Raw genomic sequence first — 12,760 nt, 5'->3', positions numbered from 1 at the left:
GCCCAAATAGAAAAAAAAAAAAAAACATGATCACAAAAAGGTAAGAAAAATGCAATATGTGAACCTCTCAAGTGAAGTAACCAATTGTGAGTATTAATATGTGGCACCTCGAAACACCTTAGGTCGCCACAGGCACCTATCGCTACACCTAATGGACACTAATTACATCTCTCAGTAAAAGCATCGAATTTCATAGACACATATATTTTTTTTCTTTTTGAAAACGGTCCCAGCGCATCTCATTTGCGGAAGCATAATCGAGTCTTACTAATTCCCCCTTCAACAACCATGATACAATGGCACACCACTAACATCATAAGAAAAGATAAAGCCAAGACACTTTTATTTACATATTTTCATGATGGATTTTCTCGGGTCGGTACATCAAAAGAAAGGCTAAGACTTGTAGCTACACTCGGCCATAACCCCAAAAAGAAACTCTCGACCCTCTAAAACAATCGTGCAAGCTCCCCCATCAACTAGTGTCGGCTATCATCCCAAAAAGTTGCAGCTCCTACTTCTCACGCACGGGCCCTCACACCCATCCCGGTGCATTAGGCGGTGGCGACGGCAACATCCCTCGCATAACCCCATCTCGACGAACGTGGACGGATATGAACTCTTGTATGACAGGGCCCCCAGCCAAGCCCACATCATACATCACTATCGCGCGAACCCGAAGGAACGTCAGACCAGGAATGGTGGGACAGTCGATCTCCACACATTCAACCTCCACATCCGATGGAAGGCCGTAAAAGACGCCTCGCGTGATAGCAGGGAGCGGCATCTTTCTAATCTGAAATGTTGGTCCCCAAAGGGGTGAGTACAACCACTCAGCAGGTAAAAGATCCAATAACCACTCAATGCATCATACAATACAATCATAGCATAATACATGTCATCCATGCATCCAAGTATCACTTACCTTGAAGCCATGCATATACCATCATACATCCTCATCACAATCATATCACATACATATCATCATGTCATAGGTTATCATCATCATGTCATACACATGTATCATCATGCCATAGGTTATCATCATATCATACACATGTATCATCATGCCATAGGTTATCATCATCATGTCATACACATGTATCATCATGCTATAGGTTATCATCATCATGTCATATCACACATCCATACGCATGTCATCATATCACATGTGCATGATTCAATTCCCACTTTTATCTTTCAATTTGATCACCACATCTCTCTTTCTCGGGATTAGCAATTGCATCCCATACTTTACCACTCGCACCCCAACCTGGCATCGCAAGAAAAACCTCTGGCATTCAGCCATTTAAGGCCACTGGGCATCTGGCACCCCCACATTCCGGGCATCTCGCATCCTAACTGGCATCATGAGGCATCCCCTCGGGCACAAACCTCCGAGGCTTCTGGCACCCAACCATTCCGGGCATCTTGAAACTCCCGAGGACATCCGGCCATGTATCTCAATACAATCTGGGCATCCGGCACCCCCCATCCCAGGCATCCTGACACTCCTAGGGAATTATCAACCGCCTCAAACAGTTTCCTCATTTATCATTATTCATGTTCACCAATTTATGTCTCAACTCAACATGGCACATGATGTAATGGCAAACAAGATCACTTTCATCCTTTAATTCATACATGCATCTCCAATCATCATCATACATGCAGCAAGACACAATCATTCATAACAATAACATTTATGGAGTCCATACAATTTAGAATAGTCCATTTATCATGCCTTTTTGAAGCTTACTAAATTCCAGCTTATACCATTTTAGAAAGCATTTGAATTAAATATCCATATGATTCTCAAAAATCATGAAATCAGAACATGAGATACAAAAGACAATAAGATAACAATTTCGTGAAGAACACATGCCCTAATGAGTTTCACACAAGAAGATATAATCCACACAAATACAGCATGCAATTTCGGATAGAAACAGATTGCGCAGTTTCTGAAATAATTCGATTAAAATACCCGAATGACCTCCGAAAATTATGAAATTTTACCAGGTTATAGTTAAGACACTAAAGTAGATTTTTCATGAAGACATCTAGGCCAGATTCGTTCTAGATAATTTCTATAGACGTCCGAAGCTCCTGATTCTAGCACCGAAACGTCCAGTATAGCTATCTCCGAAATATCGAGTTTTCACCTACTTATCCTTCTTCGTTTCCTCTGAAATTTGGATATGTTTTGTATCAAGAGGTCCCATACACCTTTCATTAAGGGATCTAAGTGAAATTTCCAAATAATAGTCTCCATATGGGTCTAAGAAAGCTCGGGTGTCCAGTACCGTGTTTCCCAGATTTACCGTCTTCAAGAGTAAGTCGATTCACTAGACTAAACTTGCTCATTTTACCTCAAATTTGAGTATGTTAGTCTTTAGGATGTTAGCTACAAGTTTTATGAAGAATTCAAAGGAAAATTCTCGGTAAAAAGCAACATGCAACCCACAAAACTACCAAAAGGTCAGTAAAGCAGTTCCAGATCTAGTGTCTTCGTAGGAAGAGGGTTTTACCCCTTAAATCTCAACCATTTTGTCCCAAATATTAGTATGTTATATTTTGAGATATTGTCTACAACTTTCATGAAGGAGTCGAAGTCAAAATCCAACTCAAAATACACATACAAGCCTCTACAATTTTCTGAGTCAGGCGGCATACACGAAAACAGCAAGCTATCTCAACAAGCAAAACATACTAGCCCCGGTTTCTCACTCCTAATCACCCAAAATTCGACACCACTCCAAACACACATGCAAGACACACATGCAAGAGTAGAAAATGGATCCCAACTTGCCTCTAAGATCAAGAGAACGACGGCACATGGATGGCACACGGATGGCGACGGGCGGACGGCTCCTTCTCCTCCTCTCTCGGCCTCACTCTCTCTCGCACAACTCCCTCTCTCTCTCGCAACTCTCTCTCTCCCTTTGGCTTGGACGAAAACCCTCACCGGCCACTCTCTCTCTCCCTTTTATTTCCCCAAAACTCCATCATTAGCAATCATGAGGTGCCTCTCCACAAGCCAATGCATGCAACCCTCTTTTTGCCACTTGGCAAAGCTCATGCAAGATGGGCTTGGGCTTGGGCTTGGAAGAAGTGGGCCGGCCACTCCTCCCCCTCTTTGGTCGACGGTCACACTTCCTTGGGCTTCAATGGGCCAGCCATTCGGCCCACCAAGAGCCCAAGCTATTGGGCCTAAGGCCCAACCTAATTAAAATCAAATTTGACCTTTTATTCTTTCTTTTATAGATTTTAAGTTTTAAATTCCACATGGCCAAAATCTTGTAACATTTTATTTATAGGAATTTAGTCTATGAGGTGCATAGCCAAGAATAGATTATTCTCATTAATTTATCCTATAATACTAATTTCAAAAATTCATGAACACAAGCATATATCACTTAGCCTTAAGAGAAAACTAATGGCTAAAACACAAACCATAGGTAATTTCATTATCTAATTACGGGCTTTAATTCCTCTAGAGGTTGTCTTGAATTTTTGGGATGCCACAATTCTCCCCTCCTTAGAGAATTTCGTCCTCAAAATTAGACACCACTCGTGCCTTCTTGAAACAAATAGGGGTACTTTTCCTTCATCTGATCTTCACTTTCCCATGTGGCTTCTTCCATGTCATGATGTCGCCATAATACCTTAACCAATAGGATCCTTTTAGTCCTAAGAATTTGTTCTTTCCGATCCAATATCTGCATAGGCTCTTCGATGTACCTTACTTTCTCATCCACTTTGATGGCTTCATGATCGAGTATGTGACCAGGATTCGGCTGGTACTTTCTCAGCATCGATACATGAAACACATCATGCAAATTTCCCAACTTAGGAGGCAGCGCCAAACGATAAGCTACATCCCCTATCTTTTCAAGTATCTCAAAAGGTCCGACAAATCTAGGGCTTAACTTACCCTTCATCCCAAATCGAGATATCCCTTTCATTGGAGATACCTTAAAGAATACATGGTCTCCCACACTAAATTCCACAGGCCTTCTACGCCTATCTGCGTAGTCTTTCTGCCTACTCTGAGCTATTTTAAGTCTTTTCCTGATAATTTCAACAGCTTCAGTGGTAACTTGTACCGGTGCAGGTCCTGTCAATTTCTTTTCACCTACTTCATTCCAACAGACAGGAGTCCTACATCTCCTTCCATATAATGCTTCATAGGGAGCCATGTCTATACTTTTCTGGAAACTATTATTATATGCAAATTCTACCAAATGTAATCTGTCATCCTAGTTTTCTTTAAAATCAATTACACAAGCCCTCAACATATCCTCTAATGTCTGGATTACTCTTTCTGTTTGTCCATCTGTCTAAGGATGAAAAGTAGTACTAAACTGGAGTTTAGTTCCTAATGCAATTTGAAGACTTCGCCAAAAGTTCGAAGTAAATCTTGAATCCTGATCTGAGGTAATAGTTACCAGAACACCATGTAAGCCTACCACTTGACTTACATATATGCTCGCATATTTGTCCATTGAATAATCCATGCGAACAGCTAGGAAATGAGCCGATTTAGTCAAACGGTCCACTATGACCCATATAAAGTCATGACTACTCGACGTCCTTGGTAATCCTTGTATAAAATCCATCGTTATATGCTCCCATTTCCATTCTGGTATGTCTAATGGTCTTAAGAGTCCTGCGGGTTTACGATGCTCCGCTTTTACCTGCTGGCACGTCGAACATTGAGAAACGTGCTTAGCCGTATCTGCCTTCATACCATCCCACCAAAATTGCTGACGTAAATTCTTGTACATCTTTGTACTACCCGGATGAATACTATAATTACTCTTATGTGCCTCCGACAGGATTTCCTTCTTTAATTCTTCGTTGTTGGGAACACAGAGTCGTCCTTGGCATCTTACCACTCCATCTTCAAAGACATGAAATTCCAGTCTTTTTCCTAAAGACACAGCGTCTTTTACTTTCAAAATCTTTGGGTCAGATTCTTGTAAGGTCTTAACTTTCTGAATAATCTCGTGTTCAATTCTTAATGCACTAAGCATACCAGTAAGATAATCCATTTCCAATTTAAACTCTGAGTCTGCTACAGACTTTAACAAGCCCCATTCTGCCATCCTTAAACTAGCCATTTCCATAGCCGACTTACGACTAAGAGCATCTGCTACTCTATTCGCTTTCCCTGGATGGTATCTTATCTCACAATCATAATCCTTTAACAACTCTATCCACCTCCTTTGTCTCATGTTCAACTCCTTTTGTGAGAACAGATATTTCAAGCTCTTATGATCTGTATAAATCTCAAACTTCTCCCCATACAAATAGTGTCTCCATATCTTCAAGGCAAACACTATAGCTGCTAGTTCTAAATCATACGTTACGTAGTTTAGTTCATGGGGTTTCAATTGTCTGGATGCATAGGCTACGACCTTGCCATGCTGCATCAAAACACATCCCAGTCCTTTGTGAGATGCATCACTATACACCGTAAAACCATCGTCCAGCTTGGTATAGTCGATTTGAGCCGAGGTCAATTTCCTTTTAAGCTCCTGGAAACTCCTTTCACATTCCCCATTCCATTCAAATTTCACATTCTTTCAGGTCAATTTAGTTAAAGGACTTGCCAGTCGTGAAAATCCTTCAATAAACCTCCTATAATAACCAGCCAGTCCTAAGAAACTCCGTATTTCAGTAGGTGTTGTCGGTCTCGGCCAATTTACTACCATTTCAACTTTTGCCGGGTCTACTGCAATTCCTTTTCCTGACACCACATGCCCTAAAAATATTATTTGGTCTAGCCAAAATTCACACTTGCTAAATTTGGCATATAGCTTATGATCTCTTAAGGTTTGCAAAACTATCCTCAAATGCCGTTCATGCTCTTTAGGCCCTCTCGAATATACCAGAATATCATCAATAAAAAACAATCACAAACTGGTCTAAATAAGGCTTAAATATCCTATTCATTAGATCCATAAATGCAGCCGGCGCGTTAGTGAATCCAAACGGCATCACCAGGAATTCATAATGTCCATAACGAGTCCTAAACGTAGTCTTAGGAATGTCCTATTTCTTAATTCTTAGCTGATGGTATCTCGACCTTAAGTCAATCTTAGAGAAGACCGAACTTCTTTGGAGTTGGTCAAACAGGTCATCAATTCTAGGCAAGGGATATTTATTTTTAATGGTCACTTGGTTCAGTTGCCTATAGTCAATGCACAAGTGCATCGATCCATCTTTCTTTTTCACAAACAAGACTGGTGCACCCCAAGGTGAAGCACTTGGCCTAATGAATCCCTTGTCAAGCAACTCTTGCAGTTGCACCTTTAATTTCTTCAACTCGACTAAGGCCATCCTATATGGGGCTTTAGATATTGGTCCTGTTCCAGGCATTAATTCAATTTCAAACTCAACTTCCCGCTCTAGTGGTAATCCAGGCAACTCTTCAGGGAATACATCTTGAAATTTGTTAACTACTCGAACTTCCTCAAGTTTAGGCTCCTCTCTAGCATAATCTTTGACTATGGCTAGGTATCCTTGACATCCATTGCCAAGTAACGCACAGGCTTCTACTGCCGAAATAAGTGCTATAGGTAGGTGGGTCTGACCTCCTAAAAATTCACAACTAGACCGATCAAGTAAGACGAATTGGATCACTCTTCTATAACAATCCATTCTGGCCCGATACTTACGAAGCCAATCCATTCCTATAATAACATCAAAATCATACATAGCCATTACAACCAAGTCTATTTCCATATCTTTTCCTCCCATTGATATCTTACAATTCCCACACACCAGCGTAGACAATACCATATCCTTTAAAGGCGTGGAAACACAAAGAGGCGTCTCAAGAGGCATAACTTCTATTTTATTCAAACGTCTATATCTTTCAGACACAAATGAATGCGTTGCACCCGTATCAAACAATGCATATGCCTTTTTACCATTGATAAGGATCGTACCCGAGATAACATTTTTGGAAGCTTCCGCTTCCTCTTGGGTGACCGCATACACCCTTCCATGTGTTGGTGGCCTCTGAGGATTCCTTTGTAAGTTTGATCTAACAGCACTCTGATATCCCTGTGGCACCGAGCCAACACTCATTTGCGACCTTTCTTGTGGGCAACTTCTCATGAGATGACCCACTTGTCCACAACCAAAACATTTCAGTCATCTATTGCAAGGTCCTGGGCCATGTCGCCCATTACACCTTTGACAAACATCAGGCTGATAGGGTGCTTTCCCTATATTCAGGCCATTTCTTGCTCCCCCAAAATTTCCTAAATTACTCTTTTTCTTCACATTCCAAGTCTGACCTTGACCAGAATAGGGTCTCTTACCCCTTCTCACATCATTAAAATTCAGTGGTTTCTTAAACTCCGACTGCTCTCTCAACAGTTCCTGCTCCACTAACTGTGTCATTTCATAAATCTCATGGTAATCCCTTATGTTCAAAGGCACCAGTTGCTTCCTAATGTTAGTTCTCAACCCTTTAAGAAATCTCTTAGCCTTTTCCTCCTGGTCCTCAATCAATCTAAAAGCATATCTAGACAGTTCAGAAAACTTAGCCTCATATTGGTCCATCGTCAGCTCCTTTTGTTCTAACTGAACAAATTCTGAAATTTTCCTGTCCTTAGCACATGTCATGTTTCAAACTGCAAGCATTTCTATGATGAATAAATTGCCTCAATGAGTTGAATTGTTCAAATTTGTTGCAATTTTTGCATATTTTCCCTGATGAATTATGTGAGATGAATTGAATGTGTCAAATGGGATACTTTGGAATGATGAAATGCAAGTCTTGTTCCATACACTGTTTCATACACTAACCCCTAGCGAGTTGTGTGAAAAATTCCATGCTCGCAAGGAAGATGGCTATCTCGCAAAGGGTACGTCAACCAAGGTGATGAGAGGCATTCGTTTCTCTATCCCAAACACTACAGGTGATCCATTGCTCAACCCCTTTAAGCCCCATACACTTATGGAGATTCTTTTAAAATTACCCCTGTCAAGGATCATCCCATACTGGGGCAAATTTAAAAAGAATGGTAGGAATCTTTTTGCTCACACTTGCATCAATCTTCGAGCATCGCTTTTGCAGTGCAACTTACGCGGTAATTCAAGTGCCTTAGGATGACGAAGAGCAGTTCTTTCTTTATCCTACACACTTTTGACTATTGCATAGCCCACTTGAGCCTATAAATTCATTTCATGTCAAACCCAGTTGGTGATCCTCCCCACACTAGGGCAAGATGAAAGACAATCATTCAAGTAGCATGGTCTAAAATGCTCATAAAAGAAAATTGTGTAAGTCCAACGAGAAGAAGTGCAAATTAGAGGCATGAAAAAGCAGTGTGCCTGGTGAAAGCAAGGCCAATGCCCAAAAAGAAAAATAAAAAACTTGTGTCGTATCCCCTACAAGGTGGTACCCAAAAGAAATAAAAAATCTCGAATGTTGTTGCAATCAATAGAGTTGTGATAAAAAGTCTTCGACGATGGAGAAGGAAAATGGTGAAAATGTCAAGATGATCACCAACTTTGACCCTCCCCTAAACACTTTTTTAGTCTAATGATCCTTTCATTTCTCAACCCATGAACCAAGCCTACGTTACGTCCCTTACAAAGTTTCTTCAGATTATGGCACTTGAATTAACCTAAGAGTTCACATGTTTTAAGCATCGCTCGAAGAAGTGCGAGCAAGATTATTTCTTTCTCATTTTGCAGGATTCTTGACTTGTAAACCCCGAAATGATTACAGAATGTCACTAATTCTTTCAAAAGCCTCGACTCAAAGAGTTCCTTTTGTTAAGCCATTGACCAGGCCCACATTACGGTCCCTATTAAAGACCTCTCAGATTAGTAAGTCGTACCACTTGCGATATTGCACAAAACCTTGTTTAGCATGATGACAGTGAGATAGAGTGATTGTCAAAATCCTGCATCAAAAGTCAGGATGAAACAACCATTTTTAATGAGGATGAGTGTAAAGTCCTTTCAGACCAAAAGATTCCTCATTTGACACATCCATGACACTCATGTGTTCAGATTGGAATATTCTTTTGAGATATTTCCCAATAGAAATTAGGCGATGCAAGATTGATAGAAATCATCACGCATGAGCTTCATTTGAATTAATGCATGTCTGTGAATGCATATTGCTTTTCCTACAACTGTGTTTTGTAGGAACATATCCCCAAGGAACAGAGATGTTACCAGCTAAGTATATCTCTATCCATACCTTAAATACTTGTCATTGTACAGGTATTCCTTTTCAAGCACTGGCACTTGATGGAGTTGCTCCCCAAAGATTTTTCCCAAATTCATCAGGCGACCGTAGAATGGTACTGGTCCTGGAAATGAATCCCAGTTTGGGCGACCGTAGAATGGTATGGGTCTTAGACGACACTTACTCAGGCGACCGTAGAATGGTACGGGTCCTGGAAAACAGATCCCCGTTTAGGCGATCGTAGAACGGTACGAGTCCTAGACAACACTCAGGCGACCGTAGAATGGTACGGGTCTTAGACAACCTCAATTCAGGCGACCGTAGAATGATACGGGTCCTAGACAACCTCAGTTCAAGCAACCGTAGAATGGTACGGGTCCTGGAAAACAGATCCCTGTTTAGGCGACCGTAGAATGGTATGAGTCGTAGACAACCTCAACTCAGGTGACCGTAGAATGGTACGGGTCATGGAAAATCTTTTTTTTTTTTTTTTTCATTTAGACGACCGTAGAATGGTACGGGTCCTGGGAAAGCAGTCACTTTGTGAAATCATGTTACGATTCTGGGCGACCGTAGAATGGTACGGGTCCTGGACATGTAACGCCAATCTATCCTGAGTTACTCTACCCTCCTTGAAGGTAAGTAATTTCAGGTAAGTTCATTTATCATTTACATTAGCATTTTCATGCATCATGTAAATTTCATCTCAAAATGAGATTCATATTCTACCCAAAAAAAAAGAAAAAAAATTCATTCAGTACATGTGCATGATCAAAATTTAGGTCTAAACTTATCTTTAAAAGCAACCTCTACGAGCTCACCTTCAAAGAGGGGCAGCTGTTGATACCTAATTTTGGCAAAATCTAGGAAAATAAGGAAAATAAAAATTTCATTGGAACAAATAAAAGGAAAAAATGAAAAAAATGGGGAAAATTGATTTGATTGATTATGCATGGAAATTTGAAATTCTGATGAGCATTCGGATTTCGTCAAATGCAGAAGCAATTTAAAAATCAAGTGAATAAGGGGCAAGAATTTTGCAAAATGGAAGAAATCTGAGCAGGATCGAGCTGATTGCAAAATCATGCTCTAATTTACAGATTTGATTTAATGTGGCAAGAGATGGAAATTTGGAAAATGCCATAAAAATACAGCCGTCTGGAACCACTATAAAAGAGTGCTGCATTTTTCAAAAAAGAAAAAGAGGGCCACACAATCAATTCATACCGCCACAATTCGGAAAGGAGAGACATATATGTGAGAGAAAAGAGGGACTTCTCTCGGCCGAACGAAGGACCCCGTTCATTCACGAAAAGGGGAGAAGAAAGGGTCTTCAAGCGTGAAGCTCGGTGCTTACAATTTCGACACCTGCGACTGCCGATTCATGGTTCACCACCACCTACCGCTACCCCAACTACTGCCGTCGCTGCTGCCCAGACGTGCCACGAGCCCTATACTCTAAGTTCCAGCAATTCCATCGAGGTCTTCGTCCAGGTTTTCAAACGATCTTGCCACGGTCCAGCAAAATCCAGTCCACAGTCAAAGTCAGTCGTTGTCCAACGTCGGTGGAGTCCCCTGCGACAATTCTGTAGTGGTTCAAGCCTGATGCCGCGACGTTGCCGTTGCTCTTTCATGACTAATCTGCTCTCCTCGACGAGCGGCCACGGAACCGTCGAGCACCTGCTGATTCTTGCACCACTATTGAGCTCGTCCCCATATCGAGCCGGACGAATGAGTTTTTGTTTTGTTTTGTAGGTAATTGTCAGCCCCCTTGCTGTGCCGAATTCGCTGACCCGTTTGGCAAGCCTAAAGTTCACGATCAAGATAATTACTAGAATCTCGATTGAATAATTCCAAGTGGTGAATTGATCTTCTTTTGCATGTTGTCCAGATTGGACAATACCACGTGTGATTCTTTGTGATTTTACTTCATCCATGCAAAAGAATCTTCTTTAGCCAGATGAGCGTGAGCAGCTTGGGCGCGTGGCGATGTGCAAATCTCAGTGAAGAAAAATAGCCATACTATCTTTGTCCGCCATCCTCGCAACGTCATTATAAGCCATGCCATGAGCAGCAGCAAAAGTCCAGCCATGCCTTGCTGTCCTAGTTCGTGAGCCGTCCGTCGCCGCCGCCAACCACACCACCGTGAAGCATCATCGCCATGCACATAACGCTTGCCACCGTTCGCCGTTGAAAAGCCGGTTGCAACCCCAATCGCATTAAGCTCGGATTTGGAAATTATCTTTAAATTTAGGTAAAATACTCGAGCATAATCTATATACTGCCTAATATACGTCTATTGGTATATAACGTGCATATTTAATAGACGTATTTCCCAACTAGAGCTTACTGCCTAATTCGCAACCGCACACTGATTTTTTATTTCATCTATAAGGCTTTAGATGGAATAATTAATCACGCGGGAATGAAATTAATATATTGATCTTTAAGGCTTAAGATCAATTTATCGATTTTATCAGTGAAATAATTAAGTTTGATTTAGATATTGTTCCCTGATTCAAGCGACAGTTGATATCTTTGATGATTCTTAATGGCTTGGTGCTTGTCTCGTCTCGATTGTTTTATTCATCTTGAAATATGTTTAAGCTAGATTAGGTACACATTAGAATGTTGCATGCTTTAGGGTTATTTGCATATTTAGATTAAGCATTTTATTTATCATGAATTTTCGAAGTAAAAAAGATAAATTTAGGATGTTAGTTTTAAATTTGAATTGCATGTTTAATTATTTGGCAATTTTAATTTCGAATTTCATAAAAGAAAAAAAATAGAATTAGGGCATCCTTTGTACGTCATTGCAATAGGATAAAATTGCATATTTCATTTTAAATTTAGATTGATTTAGATAGACTGCATCTTAGGTTAGAGATTGTTAAGTTAAGATAATATCTTGGTTTTAATTAGGGTTTAGCCTGGCCTAATCCTTAATATAAATTGGATAGAATCTTAATTTAGTTAGATAAATTTCATATTTTTCTAATTTCGAAATTCATAAAAAAAAAAAGATACAAAAAAAATGTCTTAGAATAAATGAGTTTCGATCTTTAGGATAAATTGTATTCTTTTAAGAAAAAGAAAATAAAAAATGTCTTGTGCATGTCATTAGGATTAGGTTCATGAAATGCATGCCATTTAGTGGTTGTTGCTAGGTCTTTTCAATTAGAAATTGCATTGCATTAGAACTAGGTCATTTAGTTAATATTGCATTGCATATTGCATGATTCTCATTAAACAAGTGAAAAAAAAAAAAGAGAAGAAGAGAAATTGCGTGTTAATTAGAAATCATATCTAGGGTTGATGATGTGAATTCTGATCTAACGACGCAGATGCTTTCGTTGCACATCGTAAGTCTCGTAATTTATTCATTGATTTCTTGGGTGTTAAATTGATGTATTGCGCACCCGCATGATCACCTCACATGTTAGGGAAATAAATTTAAAATCAATCCAAATTGCTTGCCAAACATTTTTCGAAAATTAAAAAGAAGTGGTACCGAAAGGGCATTAGAGAAATCTA

This window comes from Eucalyptus grandis, chromosome 10, assembly GCF_016545825.1.
Source record: "Eucalyptus grandis isolate ANBG69807.140 chromosome 10, ASM1654582v1, whole genome shotgun sequence".
In the NCBI taxonomy this organism is placed as follows: domain Eukaryota; kingdom Viridiplantae; phylum Streptophyta; class Magnoliopsida; order Myrtales; family Myrtaceae; genus Eucalyptus; species Eucalyptus grandis.
This window is presented reverse-complemented; position numbering follows the sequence as displayed.